We start from the raw sequence: 10,973 nt of genomic DNA, 5'->3' as shown, positions 1-10,973 counted from the left end.
ACCAGATTGGATACATTGGTAAATTTCACCAAACATTTAAAGAAGAATTAACACCTATTTTCTCAAACTATTTCTAAATATTCAAGAAGAGAGAAGGCTTCTTAACTCCTTTTATGAGGCCACCATTACCTTGATTCCAAAAACAAACACATTACAAAAAAAAAAACAAAGAAAGAAAGAAAACTATAAGCCGATATCTCTTATGAACATTAATGCAAAAATTCTCAAAAAAAAATTAGCAAACTGAATTCAGCAATACATTAAATACATCATACACCATGATCAAGTTGGATTTATACCTTGGATGCAAGGTTGATACTATATCCACAAAACTATATGATACATCACATTAACAAATCAAAAGGTTAAAATCATATGATCATATCAATAGATGCCAAAAAAAAAAAAGCATTTGGCAAAAACCAGCATCTATTTATGATAAAAACTCTCAGCAAAGTGGAAATAGAGGGAACCGACCTCAGCAAAATAAAGGCCATATATGACAAACCTACAACCAATATCATACTCAATGGGTAAAGGCTAAAAGGGTTTTCCTCAAGATAAGGAGCAAGACAATAATGGCCACTTTCACCACTCCTCTTCATCATTGTACTGGAAGTCTTAGCCACAGCAATAAAACAAGAACAAGAAAGAGAAATAAAATGTGTCCAAATTGGAAAGGAAGTAAAACTCTTTATTTGCAGATGACATGATGCTATATCTAGATAATCCTAAAGATTTCACCAAAAACTGTTAAAAATGATCAAGGAATTCAGTCAAATAGTAAGATACAAAATTAATATTCAGAAATCAGTGACATTTTTATACATCAACGATGAACTTTCAGAAAGAGAAATTAAGAAAACAATCTCACTTACAATGGAATCAAAAACCATAAAATACCTGGAAATTCAATTAATTAAGGAAATAAAAGTCCTATTCTCAGAATATCATGACATTAAACAAAGAAATTGGAAATGATACAATGGAAGCATATATTGTGCTCATGGGTAGGAAGACTCGACATCATTAATATGGCCATACTACCCAAAACAATCTGTAAATTCAATACAATCTCTATTAAAATACCAATGACATTTTTCAGAGAGCTACAACAAATAATCCTCAAATTTATATAGAACCATAAAAGACACCCAAGGGCCACGGCAATCTTGAGAAAGAAGAACAAAGTTGCTGGTATAGCACTACCTAATGTCAAACTATACTACAAGTCTACATTATTCAAAACAGCATGGTACAGGCATAAAAACAGATACTTTGATCAATGGAACAGAATAGAGAGCACGAAAATAAATCCATGCCTATACACTTAATTAATATGTAGTAAAAAAGGCAAGAATGTACAATGAGGTAAACACAGTCTCTTTAACAAATGGTGATGGGAAAATTGGATAAATACATGCAAAAAGAAAGAAACTAGACCACCTTCGTACACCGTATGAAAGAATAGACTTAAAATAGATTTAAGACTTAAACGTAAGATCAAAAATCATAAAATTTCTAAAAGAAAACATAGGCAGTGATCTCTCAATATTGATACTAGTGATTTCTTTTTGACATATTCCTCGGGCAAGAGAAACAATAGAAAAAAATTAACAAATGGGACTATATCAAACTAAAAAGTTTTTGCACAGCAAGGGAAACCATCAACAAAACAAAAAGACAACTGACTGAATGGGAGAAGACATTCGCTTATGAGTCATCTGATAAGAGGTTAATATCCAAAATATATAAAGAACTCATATAACTCAACAACAAAAAACAAATATTCCAATTAAAAAATGGTCAGAACAGTCGGATAAATAGTCCATTAAACACCATGAACAACCAAGATGACAAGGCATCCCAAAAAGAAAGAGAAAAATATCCAGAAATAAGCTTCCAGTCATAGAAATATGCAACTTAAATGACAGAGAATTCAGAATGGTACTTATGAAAAAACTCAGTGAGTTCCGGAATATCAACAATTTCATGAACTGAAAAAAATACCTAGATAAGCAGAGCAAGGAGAGTGAAACCCTCACAAAGAACCAAATAGAACTTATGGAGAGGAAGTACACACTGTAAGAGTTGAAAAATGAAATAGCAAGCTTGGGAAATAGAGTTGACCAAATGGACAAAAAGACCAGTGATATCAAAGACAGAAATCTAGAAATAAATCAGAAGGAAGAAAAGAGAAACCGAAGAATGAAAATAATGAAAGAGAAATTCAAGAGCTAGCTGATACCATCAGGAGAGGAAACATAAAAATACTGGGCATTATCGAAGGTGATAAAAAGGAACGGCTACTAGAAAGCATTTTTAGACAAAGAGTTGACAAGAATTTCTCAAATCAAAGGAATGAGTTGGAGCTTGGAATTCAAGAAGTCAACAGAACACCCAATTATCTCAACCCAAAAAGGCCTTCACCAAGACATATTGTATTAAAATTATCAAAAATCAACAACAAAGACAGAATTCTCAGGGCAGCCAGAGAGAAGAAAATGGTTACGTATAAAAGAAAACCCATTAGATTATCTTCGGACTTTTCAGTGCAAATCTTACAAGCAAGAAAGGAATGGAATGAAATATTCAAATTATTAAGTGAAAGGAATTACTAGCCTAAAATAATGTATCCAGCTAAGCTCTCTTTTAGATATAAAGGAAAAATTAAGATCTTTCCAGGCATACAAAAATTGAGGAATCTCCACTATGAGGACTGCTCTACAGGGCATACTGAAAGGGGTCAGCTCACATAAAACAAACTGAAAAAAAAAAAAACTTAATTAAGAGACAGGTGACTAGCAGACTGATAGAAGCAGAGGAGTGCAAGCCTTACTATGAACAGGGCATTATAAGCTTAAAAAAAAAAAATGAAGAGAATTGCTATAGCAAGATAGTAATGAATGTTCAGCATACTTAGGGACAAATTTAGACAACAATAACTGGAAAGGGGAGGATTCAAAGGTCCAAATTCCCAAAGGGGAATAGAGATAAGGCACACACAGAAGAAAATGAACTGTTGTATATATAGAGCTATCCTCTACATATTCGTAATGGTAACCAAATGTCAAAGATTCAGAACTGAAATATATAACATAAGACAAGAAGAACCAGAAGGAAAAACCACAAAACTCAACCAAAATAAAGAAAATAAAAACAAAAAGACAAGGAAGCAATGGAAATATTGAGCTACCAGAAAGCAAAAGCTAAAATGGCTATAAAAAGACCTCATATTTCAATAATTACCCTAAATGTAAATGGATGGAACTCATCAATAAAAAGGCACAGATTTGAAGATTCGATCAAAAAACAAAACCCAATCATAAGCTGCCTCCAGGAGACATATCCCAGTTCCAAAGAAAAATGTAGACACAAAGTGAAAGGGTAGAAAATGATATTTCAAGCAAATGGCATTCAGAGAAAAGTGGGCAGATGAAATAGATTTCAAAATAAAAAAAAATGTAAAGAAAGATACTGAGGGACACTTCATAATTATAAAGGGAATCATGCACCAAGAAGACATAACATTTATTAATATCTATACTCCCAATCGGGAAATCCCAAAATACATTAAGCAATTACTAACAGAACTAAAGGGAGAAACAGACCAAAATACTATCATAGCAGGGGAACCAAATACTCCACTGTCAGATATGGACAGATCATCCAAACAGAATATCAATAAGGAAATAACACCCTTAAATGGTACATGATACAAATTGAACATAATTGACATTTACAGAGCATTTCATCCCAAAACATCCGCTTCTACATTCTTCTCTAGTGCACATGGAAGATTCTCTAGGATTGACCACAAACTGGGACAAAGAGATAGCCTCAACAAATATAGGAGGGCTGAAATCATACCAATCATATTCTCTGATCATAATGCTTTGAAACTAGAGATCAACTGTAAAAAGAAAGCAGAAAGAACCACAAATACATGGAGACTAAACATCATGCTACTGAAGAATGACTGGGTCAGAGAAGAAATAAAAAAGAGATCAAGAAATCCATAGAAACGAATGATAATGATAGTACAACACATCAAACTTTTGGGACACAGCAAAAGTGGTCATAAGAGGAAAGTACATATCATTACAGGCCTATCTCCAAAAACAAGAATGAGCCCAAACAAACAACCTAATGCTTCATTAAAACAACAACAACAACAACAACAAAAACAAAAAACAAAACACAAAAAACCTAGAAAAAGAAGAATAAATGAGGCCTAAAGTCAGCAGAAGGAAAGAAATCATCAAAATTAGAGCAGAAATAAATGAAATTGAAAACAAAAACAAATAGAAAAAAAAATACAAGGAACTGGTTCTTTGAGAAGGTTATAAAATTGACAAACCTCTGGCTAGCTAGACTCACTAAGAAAAAAGAGAAAGGATACAAATAAAAAAAAATCAGGGATGAAAGAGCAAAAATTACAACTGACATTGCAGAAATACAAAGGATCATGCAAGAATATTATGAAAAAGTATATAATAACAAATTTAATAACCTAGAAGAAATGGACCAGTACTTAGAAAAATACAACCTTCCTAGACGGAATCAAGAAGAACCGGAAAATCTAAGTAGACTGATCAGCAATATGGAAATTGAAACAATCATCAAACATCTACCAAAAAGTAAAAGTCCAGGACCAGATGACTTCATCAGTGAATTCTACCTAACATTCAAAGAAGATTTCATACTTATTCTCCTCAAACTCTTCCAAATTATCAAAGAGGAGGCAATACTTCCCAATACATTTCATGAAGCAAATATCACCCTGATATCAAAACCTAGTAAAGATAACAAAAAAAAAAGAAAACTAGGGACCAATATCTCTCATGAACATAGATGCAAAAATCCTAAAGAAGATTCTAGCGAACCAAATATAGTAACATATTAAAAAGATTATACACCACGATCGAGTGGACTTCATCCCAGAGACACAAGGATGGTTCAACATACTCAAATCAATTAATGTGATACACCACATAAACAAATTAAAAAATAAGAATCATATGATCATATTACTAGATGCAGAAAATGCCTTCAACAAGATATAGCATTCAATTATGATCTAAACACTTAACAAAATTGGTATAGAAAGAAAATGCCTTAATATAATAAAGGCCATATATGACAATCCCTTAGCCAACATTATACTTAATGATGAAAAACTAAAAATCTTCCAAGATCAGGAAGAAGGCAAGGCTGTCCACTATTGCCACTGTTATTCAATATAACATTGGAGGTCCTAGTGAGTGCAATCAGGCAAGAGAAAGATATAAAAGACATCCAAATAGGAAACAAATCAAATGTCACTATTTGCAGTTGACATGATTCTCGATAGAGAAATCCTAAAGACTCCACTAGAATACTACTAGAAACAATAAGCAAATACAGTACAGTTTCTGGATTTAAAAAAATCAATGTTCAAAAATCCATACTGTTCCTATTCTCTAATAATGAAGTGTTAGAAAAAGAAGTGGAAAAATAATTTCTTTTTCAATTGCATCAAAAAGAATAAAATACCTAGGAATAAATTTAATGAAACATATGAAAGACCTATATAATGAATTCTACAAGACTCTATTAAAAGAAATTGAAGAAGATACAAAGAAATGGAAAGATATTTCGTGTTCTTGGATTGAAAGAATCAACATAGTTAAAATGACCTTAGTATTTAAAACATTATACAGATTTAATTCAATCTCAATCAAAATCCCATCAGCTTTTTTTAAAGAAATAGAACAAAAAATCATCAGATTTGTATGGAAGCATTAAAGATTCCAAATTGCCAAAGCTAACCTGAGAAAAAAGAATGAGGCTGTAGGCATCACTCTGCCCAACTTCATATTATAAAACAAAGTGACAGTATTCAAAATGGCATGGTACTGGCATAAAAACAGACACCTGGACCAATGGAACAGAATCGAGAGTCCAGAAGTAAACACATATTTATATGTGCAAATAATTTTTGACAAAAAAAGACAAAATCATACAATGGAGAAAGGAAAGCCTCTTTAATAAATGCATTGAGCATCTTTCTACCTAGTGTTTTGAATTCTACATCTGTTATAGTGCTTGACTCCATTATTTCTGGGTCTCTGTTCTATTCTCTAATATGATTTCTACTTCTTTGTCTTCCCATTATGGCTGCCTTTCTGTGTCTGTTTCTATGTACTAAGCAAAGCTTTTAAGTTTCCCCATCATATTTGTGTGGCTTTGTGTGTTAGGTGTTCAGTGGCACAGTCCTGAGAAGGGTTCAGCTGCAGGCCAACTTTAGCCCCAGTTGTGCCTCTCCAGGGCCACTTGCTAAGATTCAACAAGCAATGCACAGATGCTATGCTTATGATTGTCTCAAGAGGCCACACTGGAAACCAAGGTCACCTACCACCAGTGTGAGTCTTGTATTGTCCAGTAAGTGGCACAGACTCACTGAGAACACAACTAAATGTGGCTTGGGTGGAGCTGCAAGTTGGAGAAGGCAGACTATCAGGGAATCCTCTGGGCAGATAGACCTATGTTATCCTGTTTGATGAAGTCACAGGTATGGTGACACTGTGTCCTTACAATGGGAGAACGGGAGGCTCAACTGCTGAGCAATGGATATCAGCACCACTTCTGCCCAAGAGAAAGCCTTTCCTCTGGCCCTCACTCTGACAACTCGACGTCACCCTATAAGTTAGTGGTGATTCCCAAGCAGCCAACTTAGCACTGGTGCTCAGAGCAAACAGATCCATCACCACAAAAGTCCAGTTGTGGACACGATGTCTTTAAGAGGTGTCTTCAACTGCTAGCTGCTGCCATAGCCTCCATCCTACTCAGAAGCTGGGGACAGGGCAGCCTAATATCTTCATCCCCTCCTACCTCCAACCATTGCAAGGTGATTTCTTATTTATCTCCATAAATAAGGTATCTGTTCATCTTGACCCCCAGGTAACTCTGCTTGCTGTTTGCTCTGCGTTTCTGTCTCAAATTTGATGTGGCCATAAGAGGACATGAGCGAAGGTTCTATCATCTACAACATTTTGCCTGGTTCTCCTCTGTTCTTTATAATTCTTTTCTTCTAAGGTTAGGTTGTTTATTTGATATTTTTCTTTTTTTCTTGAGATAAGCCTTTATTGCTATAAATTTCCCTCTTAGAACTGCTTTGGTTGTTTCCATAGATTCTGAAGTCCTTGTGTGTGTGTGTGTGTGTGTGTGTGTGTATGTGTGTGTGTGTGTGTGTGTGTTTTCCTTTTCTTTCCGTCTTTACTGAAATATAATAGACAATTAGTTGCTTGAAATTGCATTGTACAATTCGATGATTTTTTTTTTCAGTTATAGTGGGCATACAATAATATACCAGTTTCAGTTGTATAGCATAGTGATCAGAGATCCACATAACTTGCAAAGTGATCACCCCACTAAATCTACTTACATATTTATTACGTTACTTACATATTTATTACGTTAATTCCCACTTACATATTTATTACGTTATTAACCATCTTCCCTATGCTACACTCTATATCTCCATGTCTATTCTGCAGCTATCTATTTCTAGCTTTCAATCTCTTTGCCTTTTTTTTGTCACCCCAAATCTCCTCTCATCAAATATCTCTCAAAATGTTATCTGTATCTATGAGTTTATTTCTACTTTTGTTGCTGTTGTTGTTGATTTTGTTCTTTTGATTCCACATGTATGTGAAATCATGCAATATTTTTCTTTCTCTATCTGACCCATTTCATTCAGTGCAATATCCTCTAGGTCTGTCAAGGCAATATCTTTTTCCATTCCCTTCCTTTTAGTCTGTGTGTCTTTTAATCTGAAGTGAGTCTCTCGTAGGCAGCATATGTAGGGGTCTTGTATTCTTATCCATTCAGCCATTCAAACTTTTGGTTGGAGCACTGAGTTATTTTCCATTTGAGGTTGTTGTTGATAGGAACGTAATTATTATCATTCATTATTCCTGTTTTTAATACGTATTATTTCTTCTTAAAGAAGTCCCTCCGACATTTCCTGTAATACTGGCTCGGTGGTGATAAATTCCTTTAGCTTACTTTTGTCTGGGAAGCTCTATATTTGTCCTTCAACTCTAAATAATAGCTTTACTGGATACAGTATTCTTAGTAGTAGATCCTGGGTTTTCATCACGTTTAACATTTGGTGTCAAGTCCTTCTGTCCTGCACAGTTTCTTTTGAGAAATCAGCTGCCAGTCTTATGGGTGATCCCTCATAGATAACTCACTGCTTTTCTCTTGCTGCTTTTAAGATTCTGTCTTTGTATTTAACCTTTAGCAATTTTAATTATGATGTGTCTTGGTGTGGGCCTCTTTGGATTTCTGGTTTTTGGGATTGTATGTCTATTTCCTTCAGCAGGTTATGGAAGTTTTCCATCATTATTTCTTCAAATAGCTGTTCAACATCTTGTTTTTCTTCAGGTACCCCTATGACATGGATATTTTTACATTTAATAGTGTCCTATAGGCTCCTTAAATTATTATTATAGTCTTGACTTTTTTTTTCTTGCCATTCGGATTGAGTGTCCTTGGCTTTCTCATTCTCTATATAGATCATTTGATCCTATTCTTTATTCACTTTGTTTATTTCATTTAATATACTTCTTATCTTAGATAATGTGTTTTTCATTTCTGACTGGTTTTCTTTTATAATTTTCATTTCCATTTTTTATTTTTATCTCTTTGTTAAAGTTTTCATTAAATTCATCTACATTTCCCGTAAGTTCATTGAGCATCTTTAAAACCAGTGTTTTGAACTCTGCATCTGTTAGATTGTTTGACTCCATTATTTCTGGGTCTCCGTTCCGTTCTCTCAAATGGTATTTGCTTCTTTGTCTTCCCATTTTGGCTGTATTTCCGTGTCTTCCCATTTTGGCTGCCTTTCTGTATCTGTTTCTATATATTAAGCATATCTCTTAAGTCTCCCAGTCTTATAAGTGTGGCTTCGTGTGGTAGGTGTCCAGTGGCACAGTCCTGAGAGGGGTTCAGCTGCAGGCCAAGTTTAGCCCTAGCCTGTGCCCCTCCAGGGTCACCTGTTAAGATTCAGCAAGCAATCCACACCAGTGTGTGTCTTGGTGCTGCTCAGCAAGTGTTACAGGACTTGCCAAGGACACAACTAAATGTGGCTTGATAGGGGCCATGAGTTGAGGGAAGCAGGTTTTCAGGGAATTATCTGGGCAGAGCGACCTCTGTTATTCCGTTTGGTAAAGTCTCAGCTATGGCGGTGCCGAGTCTGCGCACTGGAAAGGGATGGGCTCAAGAGAGGAACACTGGATACCGCCGGCACTTCTGTACAGAGCGAGTCTCCCTTAGGACCTCACTCCAACATCTCAGTGATCCCTTGTATGTTCCTAGTGTCCTCTGCACAGCCGAACCATGCTGTTGCTCAGAGAGAGTAGGTCCGTCACCTTGAAAGTCTGCACAAGGACATGGCCCCTTTAAGACGCATCTGCAGGTGCCATCTGCCACTGCTATGGCCTCTGTCCCACTCAGCCACTCAGGATTGAACAGCCTCGCATCTTCATCCCATCCTACCTTCTGCCATTGCACAGTGATTTCTTAGTTCTCACTCTAGTCATATGGCTTGTTCATCTAGATACCAGATAGTTTTCCTTGCTATTTGCTCCTTGTTTTTGTAACAACTTTAATCTGGTCGCCACAAGGATGAATAGATCCTCTATCATCTACACTATTTTTTCTGACTTTTCAGGTCTTGTGTTTTTACTTTCATTTGTCTCAAGGCATTTGTTTGTTTGTTTGTTTGTTTCTTTATTTGTTTGTTTATAATGCCTACAGCATCTGATCTTCCTAGATGGTCTCCCATCCAAGTACTAACCAGGCCCAACCCTCCTTAGCTTCCGAGATCAGATGAGATCAGGCAAGTTCAGGGTGGTATGGCCGTAGACTCGAGGTATTTTTTGATTTCTTTCTTGCTCTCATTAGTGTTTACCTATTTATTGTTTAGTAGCATGCTATTTAGCCTCTACTCCTTTGTTTGTTTTCTAGTTTTCTTCCTTTAATTGATTTCTTATTTTATACCATTCTGATTAGAGAAGATGCTTGATATGATTTCAAGTTTCTTATATTCACTGAGACTTTTCTTATGGCCTAAAATGTGGTCTATACTGAAAAATGTTCCATGTGTGCTTGAAAAGAATGTATATTCTGATTCTTTGGTGTGAATTGTTCAAAAAATATAGATTAAATTTACCTTGTCTAATGTGTCATTTAAGGCCACTGTTTTCTTATTATCTGCCTGGAAGATCTATCCATTTACATTAGTGGACTATTAAAGTCCCCTATAACTACTGTATTACTGCCAGTTGCTCTTTTATGTCTGTTATATTTGTTTTATATATTTAGGTGCTCTTACATTGGGTGTGTAAATTCTGCTAGGGTTATATTTTCTTGTTGGATTGATCCCTTTATCCTTATGATATGTTATTTTGTCTCTTTTTATAGCCTTTGATTTAAAGTCTATTTTGTCTAAGTGTTGCTATCCCATCTTTTTGTTGTTGTTTAATTCCATTCACACAAAATATCTTTTCCATCCCTTTACTTTCAGTCTCTCTGTGTTATTTGATCTGAAGTGGGTCTTTTGTAGGCACCATATGTATGGATTTTGTTTTCTTATCCATTCAGCCATCCTATGTCTTTTGATAGGAGTATTTAATCCACCCTTTTATATTTAAAGTAATTACTGATAGGTATTCAGCTATTGCCATTTTATTGTTTTCTGATTTTAGTAGTTCTTTTATGTTCCTTTCTTAAACTCTTGCTCTCTTTCTTTGTATGTTTATGAATTTCTGTAATGTTGAGTTTGGATTTCTTTCTCTACTTCTTATATATCTCTTGCAGGTTTTTTTTTTTTCTTCTTCTTGTGGTTATCATGCTCTTCCTAGATACCAAGCTATGTGTATGACATTCTATTTTAATGTAATGTTTGCTTAAGTCCTAACATATTC

At 35.0% G+C, this 10,973-nt stretch overlaps 1 pseudogene; it reads right to left on the bottom strand.

Annotated features, from left to right (window-relative positions):
• Nucleotides 1–9,795: 9,795 nt before the first annotated feature.
• LOC111740423 lies at nucleotides 9,796–9,914 on the bottom strand (annotated as a pseudogene).
• Nucleotides 9,915–10,973: the final 1,059 nt, after the last annotated feature.

The sequence above is a fragment of the Pteropus vampyrus genome, unplaced genomic scaffold, assembly GCF_000151845.1.
Source record: "Pteropus vampyrus isolate Shadow unplaced genomic scaffold, Pvam_2.0 Scaffold63, whole genome shotgun sequence".
NCBI lineage: Eukaryota > Metazoa > Chordata > Mammalia > Chiroptera > Pteropodidae > Pteropus > Pteropus vampyrus.
Note: the sequence above shows the minus strand (reverse complement) of the source record. Positions and strands in the feature narration are given on the sequence as shown.